Source organism: Mesocricetus auratus, unplaced genomic scaffold (assembly GCF_017639785.1).
Source record: "Mesocricetus auratus isolate SY011 unplaced genomic scaffold, BCM_Maur_2.0 Super-Scaffold_100024, whole genome shotgun sequence".
NCBI lineage: Eukaryota > Metazoa > Chordata > Mammalia > Rodentia > Cricetidae > Mesocricetus > Mesocricetus auratus.
Genome location: NW_024429205.1, coordinates 31,046,985 through 31,070,536, shown reverse-complemented (window position 1 = coordinate 31,070,536; position 23,552 = coordinate 31,046,985). Strand labels below are relative to the sequence as shown.

Here is a 23,552-nt window from a genome sequence, read left to right as displayed (position 1 = left end):
TTCCCAATCTGATTTATACCAGACCTCACATACTCTTCTACTGACATTCTTTGGTTTCTCAAATGGTCTACTGACCTTGAGTTTACCCATCTAAACCATGACCTCTGATGAATTCTCAGGGCAGTTAAGATTTCTGATGACATGGCTCCAACCTACCTGGTCAATCTTCACAGCAACCTCTATTGTAGCTCTCCCACAAGAAAAGTACTTAGTTTCAATAACATGTTCCCAGACCCTAAGCAATTAGTTGTTTGTAATTTTAAACATGGTGGACACTGTGAGGTGAGTGTTGACAAAAATCAAGCATACATTAGACCTGTCACAAGAAATCTCAGACATAATAGGGGGAAGGTTTGTGTGAGTAGAACCCTGTATATACAAATGAGCACAAAAGCCAGAAAAGAAGATATCTGCTATACAGAAGCATCCTATGTCTATCCTGGGAAGCCTAGAGTGGCTGGGTACTATGTTTGAGAGCTGGAATGAAGCTCACCTGAGGCTCTTCTAGCTCTGCCTTTGTCCATGACCTTGGCTTTCTTCCCATCAGCCCTTGCATTCACCTGTTTGTAGGTCACTAATGTTCAATAAGTAATCTCAGAAACATGACCATATCCATCTATGCAGAACCAAAGTTTGGTAAACCAAATATACCAGAAAAAGACAAATCACCAACCTAGGAGGTGAGCGCTCAGAAGAGGCAGTCCAGTGTCCCAGAAGGACAAGGATGAGGTGCGGGACCATGGAGATGTGGAAAGAATCCTCCTCGACTGCCTGAAATATTTTCTACCCTGTGAATTCTAGACCTGGTTACTTTTCTTTACCTTGATTTCCTGATTGCTGCAATGTTAATGACTGATTCATGACTGTGTATGGATGTTTGCCTGCAAATATATGCTTGTGTACCATCTGTGTCGCTAGTACCCACAGAGGTCAGAAGAGGTGTTGGATTCCCCCAGATCTTCTCTTTATATGAACATATGTTTTTTCATCCATTTTCTCTCACTGAACATTTAAACAAAGACAAAACCTGCCATTTTTAAATACCTGTATAAACCAGAAATTTCACTCACAAGCAACAAAAATCAAGTTCAGCCAGTTCAAAGCAAAAAAAAGGGGGGGTAGGAAAGAAAGGAAAGGAGGGGAAGATGGAGGCAGGTTTCCAGGTAAGCAGCTCACTAGAACCATAGCTTAGTTGGTAGAGTGCTTGCCTAGTGTAAGAAACTAAGCATTCAACCCCCAGAACCACATAAAAGTGTGCATGGTGGTATATTCCTGTAATTCCAGCACTCAGGAGGTAGAGCTAGGAGGATCAGAAGCTCAAGGTCATCCTTGGCTACATAGAGAGTTGTAGGCCAGCCCCAGTGACATGAGATCCTATCCTTAGAGGGGAAAGTGCATGAATGAGTAAAATAATGGGAAAAAAGCTTTCGTTTTCTCTGGCTATTGTAGAACCCAAGAATGATCTAGAAGCTGAAGCCATATGACCAGAACTCTTCTGTCCATTCCACTTCTCTTAGTTGTTTCTCTAAGCCTTCTCATTCTGAAGAAAGCCCTCTCCTGCCTGGTGGCAACAACAGGTTACTGTGCATATGACTGCTAAAACACCCTTTCAGAGGAATGCAGCATCCTTCTTCTTGATATTTCTCACTGAAGTCTCAGAGAAGGCATAGATTGGCCCATCCACGTTGCACAGTGACCTTTGAACCAATCCCTTTGACCAAGGAAATTCCTCATTCTGATTGGTCATGCAAGCTAAAGTCATGGTGCTGTCTTTGGAATTGGAGGCTAAAGTGATCTTTATATTGTTGTATCCATTGAGAATGAGTACAGTTGGGTTCACAGATTGGGTATAAGGCAAACACCAACACGTATCACTTTACCAAATCTTCACAAGTAACCTGAGTTGGGGTTATTATCCTCTAATGAAACTGGGGCTTGGAAAGCTCTCCCAAAGCCACTGAGTTAAGAAGTGGGGATATCTGACACTACACTGAAACTTAAGCATCACCAACTTGCATTGGGTTCTGTGCTGGGCAGGGAAATCACAGAGATGAAAATTGGAAGACCAAAAATCACACAAAGGAGAGAGTACATGTGCTGGTATGCCATTCCAATACAATGTAAAGTCATGTGCTGACACTCTGGAAATTTTCAGAAAAATATAGGAGGCATGGAGCTTAATAGTCAAGAACTTGAACTCTTGAATAATGAGTCCTTAGTTCTTGAACTACGGGTTTCATCTCTGCCTGCACAAAGAAGACAGAGATGGCATGGCTGCAGGAACAAAAACAGAGACAGGAGAATAAGGATACACAAAGGATCAATACTAGCTTAGGTTAAAATGCAGGTCTAAAAGGTGTCTATGAGAGAAACCAGACCACAACAATCAAAATGTTGTATGAAATTCTCAAGGAATTAAAAACATATTTTCAGTCAGCAACTTATCACCTGAGAGTGTGTTCTTCATTACGTTCCTTGTTTCCAAGCCTTGAGGCTCTGTACCCCAACCCAGAAAGAACTAGACTCTCTACAGCACAGGGAAAGATAGAGTTTCTCTGCCTCTGGCAGCTCTCCTAGCACACAAGGCTGATTTCTCGTGACAGCCAAGCAACTGCCAAGCCCAGAATGAAACTGGCTGTTTGGAAAGTTTAGCTCCCTTTCTTCACTCTATTTTCTCCCCTTGCTGCTGGCAGAAGCCCAGCCCTCCCTCCTTCTCTGGAGTCTCCCCACAACTCATCTAATTGGAAGGCTTCGGGAAGCCCCATGGGGACATCCTGCCCCTCCCCTGACTTTCTGAGCCTCTGTACAAGAAGTTTTGCAAAAAGAGGAAGCAGGAGCCTTGGGGCCTGCAGAGAAGGGGAGGCCTGTTGTGGTGAGTAAGGGCAAGGGAGGGCTGCAGACTGAAATGATGTTAGACAGGACTCACGTGGGACTAAATGCAAACTGTCATGACAACACTGCATCTGCTCCAGTCTTAGACACCGTCAACCTACTGACAAGATGCACACTCAGAAACACTTTCCAAGAGAAACCAAACCTGATGGCTTTGCTAGCCACATACTTCTATGGTATGATTCCAAATGTATGTACCACAAAGGCTGGCTTAGCAGTCAGGAAAACGACAAATGCAGAAATAAACTTTCAGTGAACACATTGCATAGAGATGCTCATTTTAATACACCTAATCACATTAATTCTGTATTTTGTTATGTTAAATACACCCATGCTTTAGTCTATGCAAATCTTTGAGATAAACCTATGAAGTAGTATCTATGCCCACTGTATAGATAAAGAAGCCAGGGCTGAAGAGAGTGAGGTCATCCATGTTGGTGGAAATGGCAAGCAACACAGTAAGAGTTCAGATTAAAGTCATCTGAAGCCCAAACTCATACATTCTCTTCTCAAAAGAGTACTATTGGGAAGCAATCTAGTAGCAACCATAAATTCACTTATTGCAAAAATATAGTTCTATTTCTTAATAAATAAATAAACCTGAACATTGCTACATATTCTGGTCACCATCATTTTTCCGTTTCAGAATGGGTCCCTTACACCTATTTGCTGATAATCTTCATTTCCATCTCCAGCCATAGACAGCCACTAACCTTTCTGTCTCTGCATAGTTGTCTCCTGCGGACAACTGAAAATATAATCATGCAGTCCACACATCTGGCTCCCTTCACTCAGCATACTGTTTTTGATGACCTCCCATGTTACATCAAGCATTAATATCCACAGCCTTTTTATTGCTGCATTATATTTCACTATATGGATATACCATATTTCATTTATCCACTAACTGCCTGATTGGCACTTAAATAGTTTCTCCTTTGGAGTTATTATGAATAATGTTTGTATGAATATTCATGGGTATGTCTTTATGTGAACATATGTTTTCATTTCTCTTGGGTAGATTCCTGGGAGGAAAAATTGCTGGTTTGAATAGTAAGTTTATATTTAACATTTTCAAAAACTGCCAAACTGTTTCCCAAAGCTGCTGCACCATCTCCAACCCACCCAAACACTGCTATTAAATGTTGCTGTGTCCCACCTCAAAGCCAAACTGGAACTCCACACCAGGTGAAGGCAGAACCTCTTAGCCTGATACTCTGACACAAATCGCTTTACATGAGTTAATTATGAGTTGATAACATCTATCCCTTTTAAACCAAATCAATGTCCTCCCCTTAACATGGCTAGCAGGCCTCTTTGTAGTAACCATTATACTCTACAGTGTACTTTCTTTTCCTATTCATTTGCCCAAACACAGTATAGTAAACTGAATGCTTTTCTTTTGCAAAATACATACTATTAACTTACATTTATAGTTAATTTTTTACCATATGGAATTTGAATCTCTTTATAGGATTAGGACAGCAATTATTGGGCATCTAGGTATATCCAAGAATATACAGAAACCAACTGAAACACAGATTGCTCTAAATGTAAACAAATAGAACTACGAGGAAAAGGGAGCAGATGACAAAAACACATGAGACTGAATTTGATGCAAAGTATCTAAAAGCCAATGTGATGATGATGAAGAGTTGTAGATACTATGACATACACTGGACACGGATTTTCAGAAACTCACTTGATATGTTTATTTCATTATTTCAATTTCTGAACTTGCTTCATTAGGGAGTGATGGTGGTGATCTCTTCACTCTGGAGATTTCAATTTTGTATTTTAAAATATGGTAACTTAAAGATGTCTCTTAGGTTTATGAGAATAAATCATCTTTTTCATTACTATGTTTATATAGATTGCTATGTTCATATGAATCATGTCATATGGGTTATTCATTTTCTGACTTTATTTATTCAATATAATTTATGTAATCTTTCTAATACAGGTATAATTTTAAGTGTTTTACTATCAGTGAGTCTTTCCATCTCTTGAGGTTTTCTTTTATGGAGATGATTGCTGTTTTGATGGTTCCATGATGTAAGTATACCAGGCTTTGTATGTATAAAAATAATGGAAGGAAGGAAAAGGAAAGAAAGAAAGAAACAAAGAAGCAAAGAAAGGAAGGAAGAAAGAATAAAGAAAGAAAGGAAGGAAGGAAGGAAGAAAGAAAGAAAGAAGGAAAGAAAGAGAGGCCAAGGTTTGAGAAAATGGCCCCACTTGTAAAGCACTTGCTGTCCAAGCATGAGGACCTGAGTTCTGGTCCCTAGAAATCATAATTTAAAAAGTAGCCATAGCAGTATATCTATAATCCAAGCACAGGGAAGTGAAAGCAAAGGATGAACCCCTGGGCTCACTGGCTATCTAATCTCATCAAACTGGTGAGCTCCAAGCTCAGTGAAAGAACCTGTCTCAAAATAATAAGATGGAGAGCAATCAAGGAACACATCTAAAATTCATCTGAGGTCTCCATATGTGTGTGCCATGCATGCTTGTGCGTGCATGTGCAGAGGCAGACAGACAGGCAGAAAAAGGGGAAATGAAAATCTGGAATTTGAATGAGCAATTTATCTTTTATTATTACTCTGAGTCCCAGCAGTGGCTGTGTTGGATGCCACACGACTGGGAATTAACAGAGGCAATACAACCCACAGAGGCTGAATTATCTCCAAACATAAAGGGGAATCAGTGAGGAATCCCAGTGGTGGAGAAACAGGGATGAGTCGCAGGGAGTCCAGAGAGAGGACAAAAGGAAGAAAATCAATTCTGACACCATGGCTAAAATGCTTCCAGAGTCCCAGCTGCGAGCTGAACTTTGCCATGTGACCAAGTTGCTCCAGAAAACTACATTTGGGCATCATGAGGGACAGAGGGAAAATCTGCCCTCTTCATTGTACCCCAGTATTTCACAGAAGCAGCAGCTTCTGCCACTCAAACCAGGACCAGCAGATAAGGACAGATTTGCCTGGTGGAAGCTAAGTCCTTCAGCCCCAAGAACTCAGTGCTGCTGGGAACTTATCAAGGGGGAGGGCCTGAGCCTGCTAGGAAGTCCTCCTCAGAGCTGCTCTGCTCCAAGCCCCGGGATTGAGCTGTGGAGCTTGATGTTTGGGGGATTGCAGCAACAGCAAGGGAGTCATAACTAGATTAGGACTGACTCAATGTTCTAAATCCTGGGAATGGATTTTCCTTGAGAAAAGACATAGCCCCAGAAGAGCTTTGCCTCAAACCTGGAGCTCCAACCTTAACAGATCCAAACCCAGAAGCCTGAAAGAGCAGGAGGACAGGGAGGGATACTGTGAGCAAAGAGAACCTGAGGCAGACCCCAGGTTCACTAAGGGAGTGGCCATTCCCAACACCCACAGGAATCCGGGCCTGGTGTGGCCAGCATCTCCTGGTGGCTCAAGACTAGAAATTAGAAAGAAGTCCTATTTCCTCCTCCTCTTAGTATATTCTTATTTATTTTTAACTGGAAAATGACAATGTACAGAGAACCTCCCAAGCATTGGAAAAGCTCTTATCAGAAGAGGTTAGATGATCAGTGCTGTGAGGGTGTGGAGAAGGGCTGTGGAAGGAGTGACAACTGATACAGACATTCCTCTAAAAAAATAAAAATAGAATTACTACATGATCCAATCTTCTTGTTCCTAAAATACATACCCAAAGGAGCCAAGTCAAAGCTTAGGCATTTTAAAAGTCAGAAACTCATTAAAACATTGTGTGTGTGTGAGAGAGAGAGAGTGAGAGACAGACAGACAGACAGACAGACAAACAGAGACAGACAGAGATAAACAGAGACAGAGACAGGGAGAGAGAGAGAGAGAGAGAGAGAGAGAGAGAGAGAGAGAGAGAGAGAGAGAGAGAGAATAGGGCACTGGGAGATGGTAGGCAGAAGGTAAAGTGCTTGCTTTGCAGACACAAGGACCTGTACTGTATTGAGTCTCAAAACCCACATACAATAAGCAAGGTGTGATAGCAAGTTCCTGTAATGCCAACACTAGGGAGGCAGAGACAGGCAGATCCCTGAGGTCCACTAGCCAGCCAGGGAACCTACTTAGTACACTCCAAGCCCATGAGAGAGGCCCTCCCTGTTTCTGAAAGCTAGGTGGATGATTTGAGAACAGCTGAAGACCTTGTTCTTTACATATGTGCAAGTACAATACATGAAAATATGTGTACACACAAAAAGTATATATATATACATATATGTATATGTGTATGTTATACAATATGTAGACATGCTTTATTTATAATATGACCCATGAAAAACCCAAGGGCTGCCCAGATTGGCCTGAGGGATTCATGCCTTTCTGTTGGTTTTCTCTTTGCTTAGATTAGCTTTTTTTATTCTAACCTTATTGAAGTACAACTGGTAAATAAAACTTATGCATTCTTAAGCAGTATAACTTGATGTTTCCATAAATATTCAGATCATGAAATGACAAACACACAAAAGATAATTCACATGTCCATCACATGACATAGTCACCCCTTCTTTGGGCTAAGACTTAATGTTTACTGTACATCATTTCTCTGTAGCACATCATACTACAGGTGTCGTGACCAATTACAGCACATCTAAGACTTGTTCTTCTCACATAACTGAAACTTTGTCCTTTTTCAGGCACATGCTCCTTTTCCAATAACCCCTGGTAACACAATGAGCCTGAAGGACATTACGCCAGATGAAAAAAGCCAAGAACGAAAAGACAAATGCCTCAACATCTGACATAGATGTGAGCTCTCAAGCAGTACCACTCATGAAGGCAGAGTGTAGATTTCCAGTGTTCAGGACTGCCCTGTCCCCTAGTGTGTGGCTTGGAGAAGGCACTGTGAGTCCTAGGCTGCTCAGTCTTTTGAACATCCATGAGCACACAATCAGACAACATAACTGTGATGCTATGGTTGGATATGAAGTGTCCCCTCTTCAAGTGATAAAGGTTTTAGTCTCCAGATAATGGCACTGCCAAAAAGCGATTGGACTCCAAGGAGATTGGATGGCTTCAGCAATTAGTTCCTAACCGAATGGACTGTTAGGGAGGTGGGGTCTGATGAAAGGAAGTGTGTTGTGTCACTGGAGGCATGCCTTGAAGAGTAGATCTTGTCCCTGGATCCTTTCTCCATGCCCCCTCATGTTTTCTGCTTTCTACATCTCTTGATCCTGAGCCATGATGTTTTGAGGTGCCTCTGCCCCAAAGCAATGGTGCCAATAGACCACAGACCAGAGCCTCTGAGACCATAAACCAACATTCTAGCTTCAAGTTGATTTGCTCAGACATTTAGTCACACAACCACTGTGACCAACATGGTGCTATGAAATTACCCTCTAGGCAACAGAAACCAAAAGTGACATGCAGAATCAAATACTGGTACTTTGTATTTATACCCCTTAGGGGCATCTGCACAGAACTATGGAGTCCTCCTAAGTATGTTCTAGTTCAAGTCACAACTTATATGTACAAATTACTAGAAATGATTTTCTAATGCCAGGTATCAGTTGGAGCACAGGTTCTTGTGTATGCATACATACAAGTAAGTAAACATACACATGTATACACATGTGGGTGCACACCAGCTCCTTGAATTCAGTAAACTAAAAATATCTTTGCTAAAAAGACAAGACACATTTGTTTTGTGTGCTATTTAAAACAGATAGGATGAATTACTGGCCAGCATGTTAAAGTTGCTAAATGAAAAGCTTCATCTCTTGTTCCCTAGAGGTTCCAGCTCTAGTGGCACTCATCTCACAAGCCCCCCCCCTTATAGCAACAATCTGCTAGAGACAAGTCATATCTTAAAGGACAGTGTGTTCTTTAGTTTATTCTATGACTGTCCCCATAGCTTCCAGCTGTGTCTCACCTAGCCGGGCCTTTGTTGGTGTCTGAAGTCTTAGCCCTGTTGGAATTACGAAGGGAAACAGGCAAGGATGGATGGTTCAGAGATTCATCTGGAGACTCTCTGGCATATTTCCATTTTAGACATTGCCCAGAAGCTCCAGAGGCCCTATGCAATGTAAAGCATGCTTTGTGTCACTTCAAGGGTCAACACTAAGCAACAACTTTTAGCTCATTCAGAAAGAAAAGTAGTTCTGGAAAGCGCCACCAAGACAGCTGTGGTGGCTCAGGCCTGCAGTCCTGATACTCAGTAGGCTGAATCGGAGGACTGCTGTGAGTCTGGAAACATTCTGGGTTACAGATAACGCATGTTACAGAACAGGCAAAATTGCAACCAGGCCCAGGATCAGATGAGGGTCCTCAACCTATTGCCCCTCTCATTCTCCTTCAGCCTGGTCTCCTTACTACATCAAGCATGAGTCTGAATCAGGATCTGTGTGCAGTTCCTTCTACCTGGAGGATTAATCCCTGGACATTTTTTGAGTTGAGTTTCTCAACTCAAGGCTGAAGTCACAACCATAGTCCGTCCCCTCTCCCCTCTGCCATCCTTATCTTTCCTACAGATTTTATTGTTCCCCATCATGCATGCTACACTCCAGTGCAATGTATTTGTATAATATGTGGAAGGAGGAGGACTTACGAGGCTCCTTACTCTCTAGGGATCTATAGGTAGTTAGTTGGTGGTTCCTGGAGGAGGGTCAAAATTAATTTTTCAGTGGTGTGGTGACTGATAAGTTTCCCATGCTTCTGAATATAACCTCTCACTCATGCTCCTGGAAGCCAACCTAATGGATACAAAAATAACACAAGAGTAGATGGGGACTGGTTAGAAATGAAAGAGAGATCCTTGGTAAGAGGGAGACAAGAGACAGTAACAGAGGAGTGAGCAAGATCAAAATGCAGTGTGTGTGCGTGTGTGTGTGTGCATGCGTGTGTGTATGTGTGTGAGAGAGATATCATAATGAAACTCATCAGTATGTATAATTAAGATATGCTAATAAAACTTGTACATTACAGCTTGCTACTCAGGAGACTAAGGCAAGACACTCACGAGCTCAAAGACTGCCAGACGACATAGAGAGTTGAAGACAAGCCTAGGTGGCTTTGTTATTAATGCCCTCTCTCAAAATACACAAAATTTTGGATATCATTCCAATGGTAGAGCACTGGTTCAGTCCCCAGAACACACACACACACACACACACACAAATACAACACACATACAACCACACACACATATACTACACATGCATATGCACACATATATATCATCCATACACCACACTCAAGCACACCACACACACATAAATATACCACACAGACATATACACAGAAACACACACCATACATACACACATACACACATACACACGTACACCTCACACACACACCACAGAAACACACACACCCCAGGCACACATACATACACACAAGCAACACATTTAATTTATCTATACTTTGTTTTCCTCCTTCAAGAATGTCCCATGAGGACAGACATGTGTATAAGTGTTTTTCTATTTCTCATCACTGGCATCATCAGGTTTTCAGACAGATAGTAAATATTAGAACTTTGTGGAACACACAGTCTCTGTCACAGTTACTCAGCTCCATCACTGGAACAGCAAACCAGCCATAGATGACACATTAATGAATGGCTGTGGATATGTTCCAGTAACACTCATTTACAGAAACAGGTGGCAGCTGGATTTGGCCTGAAGACCAGTGATTTCCAACTGCAGTCTAGAATGGTATTTTCAGCCCTTGAGTCCTGCATGAGTATTTTCTGGACCGACTCGGCATCATTTCATAACAGCACCTACACATGTAGAACCTTAACTTTATTTATTCCTCTGTGGGCCTTCTTTTGTGTGTGCTGGGAGTTGAAAATAAATGCTTGACTAGATGCTCTGACTTTTTCTTTTGAAGTGGGATGTTGTGGACCTTCAACCCATTCTGCCACCCATATGGGCCTTGAACTTGTAATCAGTTTCCTGGAAGCTAGGGTAACAAGCCTGTGCCATTGTATCTAGCTTTGTTACTTAGAATTATGCTATATTTTTAAAAATATTTTTTAATTTATTTATTTTACTCATGGGGAACAGAAGGGGGCATCTGGTCCCCTAAAACGGAAGTTGTAAACCATTGTGCACCATCTTGTGGGTTCTGGGAGTAGAACCTGGGTCCTCTGGAAAAGTGGTCAATGTTCTTAACCACTGAGCCATCTCTCCATCCCTAAATTGTCTAAGTAAAAGAGAAACCATAAAATTAGCCAGTTAAAGAATGACGACTCTGAGTTTCTGAGACTTTGGAATGGAACTACAGCCGCTCAAAGCAGCTAATCCTGAAGTAGCAGCAAAGCCCAGGAATGATTAGCTGTAAAAGCTGGCCTTACTAGACATCAGCTACATGTCAGGAACCCACTCTGCTCTCTAAACACCATGCTCCAGCAAAAGAGAATATTTTCACTCTCTTTCTGTAGATGAAGAAACCAAGGTTCAGACTTGTCTTTCACTGGAAGCCACACAGCTTCTAGGTGTCACAGACCAAAATTTGAACCATGCTTACATAACCCTTCAACATCAACATTAAAAGTCTGTGCTCTGGACCCAAGCAACCTTGGTTCAAAACTGTAGATAGGTAACCTCACCTCTGGGAGCCTCATATTCTTTATAAAATAGGTGCTAGCAATGCTTGTGAATTTACAGTAATTAAAATAGACCCTATAGCAGGCACTAAGCATAATAACTCACACAGAGTAACCATTCAGTACTGATTATGATTGCCACATCATATACTGGGGTTAGAAGTAAAAGGACAGCACTACCAGACTCTGCTCTGACACAAAGGGTTCTCACCATTGGCTAAGGTAAGGACAGTCAATGAGGTAGCATGAGCTCTACAAAGAAGTCCACTATACCCTTTTCTAAAACTCATTCCCACTCACCCCACTCAAAATAGTACTTTATATAGGAAGGATACCCCCAAATAAATGATTTAAAGGATTATGTGGTCACATTCCATAACATGCACCATCCAATAGCCCATTATCTATAACCCATAACCCATCTCATAACATGTTTTGACCAGCACATGCAATTGTATTGATCAAGTGGTCAAGAGTCTTGGGCTCAAGGTCAGAACTAATGCAAACTCCTTTGTGACCTATGAAAATCCTTTATTTTCCTTGAGCCTTGGTTTCTTCTTATACCTTTGATTGTCTCCCAGGACCCAGATGGGAGTCTCAACAAGGACTCACACAGGCATCCTTTTCTTTGCACACATGACATTTAACAAAAACTTCTCCAGTGTTTACAGTAGGTAAGACCATAAGACACACTCAGTGCCTACCTTTATAGACCTGAACTTCTAGATTAAAAGATGAGGGCATATACTTTTCCCAAGTAAAAGTATCATTGAAAAAAAGTACAATGTAAGGAAAAGAGTATTCACTTTAAAAAGAGGTGTCAAAGGGCTAATGTTAGAGTACTGGTTTCTTGATCCCATCACCAGCACTACAAATAGCAGCAGAAGATAACAAGGTCAACAGTCAGGGATAGCACCCTTGAACAGGTGCCATGAAAGGATGAATTCATCTATCCATAAAAAAGTCTAAGAAAGGGAATTCCAGGTGGAAGGTCCAGCACATACAAGTGTCTAGGATCAAGTCAAGCTTTGGGTCCTCACAGAGAATCCAGGAAGGATGAAACTGAGCAAGTGAGGAAATCCCCATATAGTAAGTATCCTGGGAAGTAGATTTCCAACATGGACCACACCTTGACTTGATTTGAGTACCACGAAAAGCCTTTGGGAATCTATGAGATCAGCAAGTGGGTGATACCAAATCTTGTCCAACATTTTTCTGCCCAGAATCTTCTACATTTTAAAATATACAGCTTTGGTATATATTAGATATATTAGATAGCCTCTGTCAGTGCTCCTTGAGAACCTCAAACTCTTTTATGGGACTATGATAGATATTGGTGTTAGAATCACCATGATGGCAAGTTTCTGGACATATCCCTCAGAACCTTTCTAGATTTAACCAATTGGATGAGGTCCTGGACTAAATAAAAAGGAGATAGAGATCTGAGTACTGTGTTCACTGCTGTCTGAACACAGATGCCATATGAACATCTGTCTCAAGCTTCTGTCACCATGTCTCCCCATCATTACACACTGTGTTCTCCTGAACTGTGAGCCAAAATAAACTTCTCCCCCCTTAAGCTACTTTTTGTCAAACATTTGATCATATCAAGCAGAGGAAAAATTAACACAGTAGATGACCGTTAGTTTGACTAGATACCTTCTTGTTGCAAACTCCCTAAGGGTGGGGAATTTTTCTCCAGCCTTCACAATGCATGGCTCAATATAGTAAGTACATGCTATGAGCTAGACCTACACTGAAAGCAAATATCTCACCAAATCCCCTTTGTCACTTTAAGACATAGGGGTGATTAACCTGATTTCATGAGTATGGAATCAGAGACTTAAAGGGGGGTAACTAAGTGGCTTACTCAAAGTTACCCAGATATAATCAGTGAAGCAGGGATCCTCGCTCCTGAACTTTCTTCTCAACTACCAGAGCAGTGGTTTTCAAAGTGTGGTCCCCAACCCAACAGAGCCAGTATCTGCTGGGAAACTTTTGTAAAATGTGTATGATGGTCCCAAACCAGACAAATAGCCTCAGAACCTTTAGACATGCTGGCCAACAGTGTGTTAACTAACCTTATATGAGGTTTATATAAACAATAAAATCTGAAGACCATTAGATAGTATTGTCCCACAGTATAACCACTCACTATTCTGTAACAATATAATGGTGAAAAAACACCATCAGTAGCTCCTCCCTTTGTGGAATCCATTGCATCATATTTATTGATTGGATATTGGATATACCATACTTAGAAGTCCAAGTTCCTTCTCCATTAATTTAAAACCTTTATTGAATACAGAGGCCAACCAGTATAAAAATAAATCAAAGTGTCCACTTCTCATCTTAGCTTGAAAGTATGGAGGTGAATTGTGTGTTATAGGCTAAGGGGTCTGCCGATGCCCCAGTGATAGAAATGAAAATGTCAAAAGCAAACCCTTCTAGGCCCATCCCTAGAAATAAGTTCTACATGGATGTTGCCAATAAGCTTTGACACTCAGGAAGTTCTTCTCTGTACTCTGTACTTCTCCCTAACCAGGAAGTGTTTGACAAATCACTAAACCCAACACAATTTCTCTGCCAAGAAGGAAGAAAATGATGGATCACACCAAAAGATATGTGTATTTACCAAGGACTACTGTATGCTAGGCGCTGACTCTACTGTCTGTGTTGTGTATACATTATTGTTTATTTTAAAACACTCTTACACAGTAAAATTAATGCCTCAATTTTAACCAGAACTCAGAGAGACTAAGTGACACCCAGCTAATAAGAAATAAAACTTGAATTAAAACCCAGGTTGGCTTGACCATCAACACATGGTCTTATTCATTATAGTATACTTTATCCTTCTTTAAAAACTCAAAATAAGTCTCTGAGGCAATTAGGATACAGGTCCAGGAGAGTCCTTCACTAAGGAAAATATTCCTTCCTCAATTTCAAAAGTGTAAATCTCATTTAATAGGGTCCAGACACTGAGAGAATTGGAATTAAAGTTGACTTTACCTCCAACTCTGAGAAAATATTCAGCATGTGTTTTTCTATTTTAGGCATAGTTACAATCAAAGTAGTCAAAGTGAATTAGTTGTTCTTTCTCCTCTCTCCTCTCCTCTCCTTTCTCTCTCTCTCCCTTCCACCTCCCTCCCTCCCTCTTTCTCTCTCATTTTTGCCTAGTCATCTGTAAACAAGATCTATTAAAATAATTAAATGCAAATTCAGTAATTTCTGCAACATTTAACTCAAAATAGCAGATTTTATAAGAATGGGTATATTTAGCACTAAATTATTTCTTAGTTTAAAGTCATGTTCACAACGTAGGAAGTTTGGATGCATGTTATCAGCTGTCCCGTGGCATTCCAAAGAGGGACAAACTCATCTTCCATGCTCATCTTAAATCAAAGGAGCATATTTGAGGAATTTGACATACTTTACCTTTTCTTCTTTCTTGTGATACTCTTTTCTTTCCTAGAATCCCTTCTGCTTGGTACCATGACAAAGAAAAAGGAGAGAATGGAAGAGTACCAAGATTCCAGGACCCTGTATCCTCCTTAAGATGGGAGACTGGTCTGCACAGCTCTCATTACAGCATCCCTTTAATGGACACAGCCTAGAGGTGGGCAATGATGGGAAAAGCAGACAGAAGAGGGAGGGGCAAGGAAAAAGTGGATGGGGGTAGGCCCCACCTCTTTAAGTCCTGTGGCACTTCCTTTCTCTGAGTCAGCAACAATTCCATGTGAACTAGTTTGCCCTGATGCTATTTATATCCCCCTCAGTACTGCGTAGTGCGGTAGAGAGGCCCTGCTAGGGATGTGCAGAGAAAGGGCAGGGCTGAAGGAGCTGCAGACGGAAATGATCAAACTCCCTAAGAAGTACTCAAAGCACACTTGAGTTTCTAGAAAATGTGCCAGGACTCCCCTGAAGTAACAGCCAAGAGAACCCAGCATCCCAAGACACAGCTTTCTCTGGGCCTCCTTTGATGTATCCATTCCTATCTTCATCTCCCACATGTACATAACCTACCTTGAATTTTAACGGTGAATTGCTCTTTCAAGTCTTTATCTGGCATTCTATAGCAGTTAATAATCACAGGTTGTCCCCCTTTATGGGGTTCTTCAAAACCCAAGGTAAGCAATCTCCCCAGAGACACCCATGCTTAACCAGCTTTCTGCTGATTACTATTATAATTTTACAATACACTTGTCATTCCATGCATGATGGAGTCAACCCCATCAAAAGCCCTGAAGGGTGATGCCTTATCACCATGCCCACTTTGTGGATGTCATACTGGGGCCCAGCAGGGGAAAGCACCAAAAACAACACTGCCTAGAAAGTAAATAAGTGAACCTGCACATCTCCAGCCCCATGGGGTCATTCACCTGCTACCAGGGCTTCCACTGAGGTACATGCTCAGCCCTCATTGTTTTGCTTTATATTTGAGACAAGATCTCACTAAGTTGTTCAGGTTAGCCATAACTCTCTCTAAAACACAGGCTAGTTCCAGATAGCTAATCCTCCTGCCTCAGTCTCCCAAGTAGCTGGGATGACAGGTCTACACTGCCAGGCCTGGATCTAGACTTCATTAGAGGTTCTTTCATTCTGTGGCAGTTCTAGGAACACATAGATGTAGAATAATGTCAAAGCAGCCTTGCTGGCCAGCTGTCTCTTGGCTCCCACAGTAAGATTTCTGTCCCACTCACATGCCAGCACTGAACACAGATCTAGCTCTCTTTTTTCTCACTGCAGATTTTTCTTAACCTTGAACTTTGCCGCAGCGGAACCTTCCTTGGAGCTCCCTAGGACACGTGGACAGTTCTTCCAAAAAGTGGGAGAGTTGTGGCACCTGGAAGTGTCAGCTGCAATTCCAGTCCCACATGGCTCCGGGCCACTTAATGAGATCCCAGCCTTATCAAATGTGTTTTATCTTCTAGAACTTAGGCCTTGTAACAGTCCCCACGATGCTTTTCTATATTGTTAGAAATTAGTCCTGGAGCTCTAGGTGATCATAAAAGGCAAGGACCATTTGAGCCTATCTTATTGCTAAGCCTGCCCATCCCTCCTTACCACCACAGTCATTATTATACTTCTAAGACTGCAAATTTGATTGGGATATGGCTTGGTGGCAGAGTACTTGCCTACCAAGCATGAAATCCCAGTTCCATAGAAAACAACACATAAAAAATACAAATCTTACTTTGTTAAACCTAGCACACACCATGCACATACCACGTGTGCACGCGCGCACGCGCGCGCACACACACACACACACACACACTTCACACATACTTCTCATTTTCATCTAATTCACTCACTGGCAGAGGTTTCCACTCTCTTGGCTTCTCTGGACCACACTGGATAAACTACTGTCTTAGGCCACACATTAAATCAAGCAGTTTACACCACATGACCTGTGGGGTTGTGAGAACATATGCATATTAATTTTATGTGACATAGTAATGTGAGCTATCCTGATATTCCCCTTCTTCCATGAGGTACCCTGTGCCTTGGAGGGAGTGTTATCAATGTCCAATCAATGGTCACCAATCTCTTAGATGATTGGGATCAGTGGGAGGAAAACTGAGAGAACAAATGATCAAAATGCATCATATACATGTATGAAACTGTAATAGTGCATAAGTAGTCTATTCTAATTTAAAACAAATTAAAAAGTAACTTCAAAAAAGGATGGGCAATTATGTGTTCATACTAGTCTGGGCTACTTGTCTTTTGTGAACTTGATTTTCCTTGTTTTAAACTGAGCTGATCCAGATGGTCTAGAAGGCATGTCTCTTTGACAAAAACTATGTTAATGTGAATCACGTCACTTTAAGATGCAGGGAGTTTCCCCCCTTTCCTTGTCAAATGCTTGCCTGCTGGCAAGTGACTTCGGGCAATTGGCTTGAACATTACACTTCAACTGCATACCTGTAACATGGAAGTAATCCCAAATCCTGCCTCCTACCTCCTTTTGCCACCAGACCATATCCACCCTGAGTCAATGGCTGTCATTGGCCCCCTGCCCAGATTCCACCAGCGGCTGTCCTCATCCCCCAGCTAGTGTAAAAACTAGCTACTCATGGCTCACTATTATCTTCTTGCACAATTGACTCCGGGCTGAATAAGAGTTGGCTATGCTGCAGGGATCCTCCTAGACCCCTGAACAGGGTCTGGCTATCCTACAGGGATCTTCCCAGACCACTGAACAGGAGATACTGATCCTCCAAGTATCTTCCAAGACCACTGACTACCTCAGCCCAGTCACTAACTAATTGACATGGAAATATAGAAAGCTAAATCTATGTGATGTGGGAAGCCCTTCTGTATGATGCAAACATGTGTTACTTTTGTTGGTTGATGAATAAAGCTGATTTGGTCAATAGCCAGGCAGAATAGAACCTGGTGGAAAATCCAAACAGAGTTACAGAGAGAAAGAAGGTAGAGTCAGAGAGACACCACATAACTGCCGAAGGGATAAGATGCCTCCACATGCCACAGCCATATGTTGATACACAGATTATTAAAATAAATGGGTTAATTCATAAGACAGAAATAGCTAGCAAGAAGCCCGAGCCATTGGCCACTTATATTTAATATTAGCCTCTGAGTGATTGTTTCATGAACATCTGTAGAGAAAAATCAGTCCAGGGGGACCAGTGGAATAGAGAAAAAGTTCAGCTATACCTATGCTGCACCTTGGGTCCTGACTTAAGGAAGAATCTCCCTCAGAGCTGCTTCCCAGGAAGCCAGTAAAGACACAAGCGAGGCACTTTTGCTCTGCACACATCATCTCCTGTGACAGCCATCAAGCCCTGATTGGTGCACTCTTATGCTCATTGTGTAGATGAGATACAACACTAAGATAATGAGAAACTTATGTAAGCCAGAGTCTTACAATGTCTCTGTCCTGGTAGTTCTGTGTCAACATGACACAAGCTAAAGTCATCTGAGAGGAAGAAGCCTCAACTGAGAAAATGCGTCCAGAAGAAAATGTAGGACATTTTCTTAATTAGTGGTTGATAGGGAGGGACCAATCCATTGTGGATGGTGCCAATCCTGGGCTTGTAGTCCAGGGTTCTATAAGAAAGCAGGTTGAGTAAGCCATGAGGAGCAAGCTTCTGCATTAGCCTCTACCTCCAGGGTCCTGCCCTGCTTGAGTTCCTGTCCTGACTCTTTCAATGATGACCAGCAATGTGGATGTATGAGCCAAATAAACTCTTCCTCACCCAGTTGCTTTGTTCATGGTGTTTCATTACAGCAACAGTAAGTCTAACTAAAACAGTCTCCATGAGATAAAGTAGCCATTCAGTCTCATGAAGTAACCATGAACCCTGAAGAGATAAACCAATGCTGAAAGGAGAAAAGGTTTCGTCTTGTCACATGTGTCTTTGACAACCAGTAAGAGCAGATGCACAAAGGCATACGCCCACACACAGGCACACACACACACACACACACACACACACACACACACACACACACGCACACACAGCATACTGTCTATTGGCAGACTGATCCTAAATCTTACAGTTCTGGAGGACATTCAGGAGCACTTGACACCTCAAGTTTGAGATGGATGGAAATTAGGAAGAGAAGTTCCCAGGAAAGTTGGTGGAGCAGTCCAGCAGAAAATTGAACAAACAACTTTCCACTCCAAGAGACAGTGAAGGACAATGGGCATCCTTGGGAAGGGAAAGAATTTCTCTAAAACTGCGCCTTGGTACTCTGTGCACACCATGAACTTCCCATCTGGTCCCTAGTTCCCATATCACTCAAGGGGTGATTCTTAGACGACACACAGCCCCAAACTACAAATGTACAAGTTATTTTTGTGAAAAAGTATCTTCATTGATTTTCCAGTATCCATTCTTCTCTCCCCATTCAATAATACCCTAGTCCTTTGGAGAATTGACTTCTACTCCATCCCAACCATGTGGTTTGGGCAAGACTGACATTTCAGTCCTAAAAGCTAACCTTCAAACCATTCCCTAGCCAGCAGCTATGTCAGAGATTAGTGCAACTCCGCAGTTAGAGCAATGAGAGAAAGAGCATCCTGCAAATTGCGCAAAAGTCACCTAGAAGGTATCCTGTCTTTTCCAAACAGTGTGTGATGAAGATGCGAATTCTTCCATTGCTCATCCATCTTTAAACCATAAAAAAGGCAGCATGACTCTAGTATGATCCACCAGGAAGCAGCTGATTATAAAGCAAGCTTTACAGAAGGTAATCAGGTCTTTGAACTGCTCCGTCAAGACATACCCACAGTAAGAAGCATTTCTCAGTTTTTCTATTGCTTTTGCCAGTAAATCACATAAATTATTCAACTCCAGGTGGTTCGCAAGTTTTCTTTTAAGAAATAAGAAAAATCTTAGGTTATTTTATTTAAATTCTCAAGAGAGTTCAGAGTCTCTTGTTGGCATCTCACATCTACTTCAGAGAGTTGGTCGCTACAAGTTCCTTAATCCCTCAACTCAACTCTTGGGGTTTCTGCTGTGGTTTCTTGTTATTACGTTGCCTTAGCAGCTATCTAATGAGTTATTGGTAATTCCCAAGAATGGTAAAATACTGTGAAATGTTGATTGCAGGCCATGTTTCCACTTGTCACACTAGTCTTGAATCAGAATTAGAGGCAATAAATTATCCTCCGCATAATCACCACTCCATCACACACACACACAACACACATGCACACACACTTGCTATACCCTTTTCCTATTGCTGTGAAAAGACAGCATGACCATGGCAACTCTTATAAAGGGAACCGTTTAATTGGTTCAGTCCATTATTCATCATCATGGTGAGACATTATGGCATGCAGGCAGACATGGTGCTGGAGAAGGAGCTGAAAATTCTACATTTTGTAGGCAATAGGAAGTGAACAGAGAAACTGGGAGTGGCTTGATAATATATAACACCTCAAAGCCCAACTCCACAGTGACACAATTCTTCCAACAAGGCCTTATGTACTCCAACAAAGCCTCACCTCCCAATAGTGCCACTCCTTTTGGGGGGCATTTTCTTTCAAACCATCATACCCTATAATGAATGCAGCAACAGAAACATTACTGTAGGAATGGTGTGAAATGTATTCCCCTCAGAAGATAAATACTACGATGTCCTAACTTAATCATGTCACACAGTCATCAGGTCCCCATTATCCATGGCTCTGTAATCTGTGCTTTCAGCTCCCTAAAGTCAGTAAGGAGGCTCGGCATGGTCCAACAAGTTGACAAGAGGGGAGAGAGGAAGGAGAGGAAGGAGTAAAGAAAACTTGTCATAGTATTCCATAAATGAAGCATTCTTGTGAGTGTTATAGATACAGGAAAAGCATAGTATAGATAAAACTCAGTCCCATCCAAGGTTCCAGCCACCCATAGAGGACAGTGATGTGGAAGATCACTATGAGTCCTAGATGCAGGATTAGCAGAGAGAGGTGTGGAATGCACAGACTGGCCACCCTGAATCAAAACTATGCCTTACAGTTTGCTACATTCTTTTTTTTTTTTGGTTTTTACAAGACAGGGTTTCTCTGTGTTGTTTTGGAGGCTGTCGGTCCAGCCCAGCCTCGAACTCACAGAGATCCGCCTGCCTCTGCCTCCCAAGTGCTGGGATTAAAGGTGTGCGCCACCACCGCCCGGCACAGTTTGTTACATTCTAACTTCTCTTACAGACAGAAAGTCCTACCTCATGTTCTACTAAATAATTCAGAATGCAGTTTCAAGCCCAGTTTTTTTTTTTTGCCTGAGTCACTGCCCAAGCAGACTGGCCAGTCAGGCCTTCCTGAGCCATTTATACCATGATGAAGAGGGCTGTAAAGCTCTTTTCCATCCCATCATCTCCCACATGATAACCAGTCCCTTCCCACAGTTTTGGGTTTCAGTTTGGACAAGGAATTGTTCTCTGTACTAACCAACTGTAGAGCCCAGTTGTTAAGCTGCTTGGCCCTTGGAGGTCCATTCTATATCCATTCCTTGCTACAATAAGATCTGCCTGGATTAAATAAAATGAAACTAAAGAGAGTCTTTAAAGTCCCAATCCTACAGAATTTAATGCTATATTCTGAACATTTTAGCTTCCCCCCTAGATTCACAGGTTGCAGCCATGATGGTTTTAGGAAGCATGCCTTTAGGAGGTAATTAGGTCATGAGGATGGGGCTCATGTAAGTGAGATTTGTGCCCTCCTGAGAGAGGAGAGTGATGATCAGTCCATTGATCATTTGAGGGTACAACAGAACAGCAGTCATTTTCAAAGCAGGAAGTGAGCCCTTCCTAGTCCCTGCTACATCTGCTACATCCCGATTTCTAGGATTTGAGACCTTCAGCCTCCAATACTGTGAGAAATGAATGTTGTTCAAGCCATTCCATCTGTGACACTTTCCTCTAAGATGCCTTCTTACACAGCCTATTTTATATCTCTACTGACAGCTACCCTCACCTTATCAATTACTTCCAATAAAGTTGAATGCTAACTAGCCACTGGCCACCATTAACTGGACATTTTGGTAAGTGACAACTAAAGGAAAGGAGTTTACACGCATCAGCATACCATCCCCCATTCCTCTTATACCTGCTCTACTTTTAAGACCTATCCTGTCCCTTAAGGGAGATAAAACTGTTAGCCACAAGTCTCATTCTGCCATCGTTGTGGTGTAATGCCCAAGATAGCATAACAGAGGTGCCCAGACTCACAAGCTTCTGTCCGCAGTTCTTTGTCCCAGTTGCTCTGGGCCTGTGGTGGCACAGTACATTATACTGGCAGTGTGAGATGGAACAGTATTGTTCCTTGGCAGTTGGGGGAAAATAATGGAGAGGAAGAGACCAACATTCCCAAGGACAGTCTCCCAGTTACCCAATTTATACTCACTAGTCCCCTCTCTCTAAAGATGACTAGAGGCTGGATTACAAGCTTGTAATACAGGGGCATTGGGGGGACATTTCCAAACCTTAAGCCTGAAACAACAGAAATGGTGTCCAAACCCCAGGGATGCTTCCCAGGATTTTATCCCATGAAACAAGGTTGAGACCAAGGCTGCAGCCCATAAAGAGATGGAGTCGGAAAAGACTGGCCAGCTGCCCTGCTTCCCACACCAAGTCTCTTTAGCCTCTGATTATTTCCCCTTCCCTTCTCTTAGACTGTCAATATATTCTCACTTCTTTCTTTCATGTTATGCAATGTTTTTTCTGCAGTGTTAGCTCTCCCAGGTGTTTCCTAGGATTTTTTAGCTTTGAGTGTGTGTGTGTGTGTGTGTGTGTGTGTGTGTGTGTGTGTAGAAATAGATATACTGTATAAAACAATGTATGTATTGTTTTAAGAATTATACATGAATGCTGGTATTACATAAGACTTTGGCCCCAGGAATGAATAGCAAAGTTTCTCCCTTGTATAAATCAAAAGATGTCATGACAACAGCATTTTGTCAAGGAACCAGAGTCCTCTGAAACTGCTTCTGTGATGTTGATCTCATGTCTCATTAAAATTAAGCAAATGAAAGAGAATGTAAGCACCACCAGACTGGGTGAGTATTGTCAGTAGAAACAGTGTGTATTCCAGGAGAGATGCTTTGTCTAAGCAGTGTTGTGATTGGCACACCAGCCTCCTCTCCGTAAAGCTCTCTTTTGGGGGGAAAAGGAGTATAATTTGCTAATTGCACAGTGCAAATCACTGAATGGTGGAACAGGTTTCCTGTTGTCAGTTTTGATGACCCACCTTTTCCTCCATGCTCCTCTAGTTTATCAATCCAGAATACTGATGGCAAGGAAAAGCAACAATGTGCATATAGCGAGAGCTCACACACTGCAACAAGTACTCTCCCTGCACTGCCAGAGTTCTTTCTGGGAAACAGTAAGCTTACATATTCCCCACAGTTGAAAGCAGAGACTGAGTGGAATTTGGATCCTGGAACCATACTTTGATGGCATGGATTGCTGTGTGCCAGAAACTAGGGTAGATATTTCATGTGGCGTTCTCCTCTGACATGTGTTCTCTTAGCCCTGAATTACAGAAGAAGAAGAGCCTCAGAGAGGTTAAGTAACTGCCATGAAGCCCAGTTTGTCTGTAATTCAGTTAGAACCCCTGCTGTTCCTCCTCTAAGGAAGGCTAGCCACACTTA

The 23,552-nt window shown here is 42.0% G+C and overlaps 1 protein-coding gene and 1 long non-coding RNA gene across 3 annotated transcripts in view; one reads left to right on the top strand and one right to left on the bottom strand.

Annotated features, from left to right (window-relative positions):
- Shisa9 (shisa family member 9) overlaps window positions 1-23,552 on the bottom strand; it is a 297,781-nt gene that overhangs the window by 127,240 nt on the left and 146,989 nt on the right. The window lies entirely within an intron of this gene.
- Window positions 2,112-18,463, top strand: LOC121133768. The gene is made up of 3 exons (XR_005870744.1): window positions 2,112-2,872; window positions 14,918-14,987; window positions 16,221-18,463. It is a non-coding gene; the product is annotated as an uncharacterized LOC121133768 (long non-coding RNA).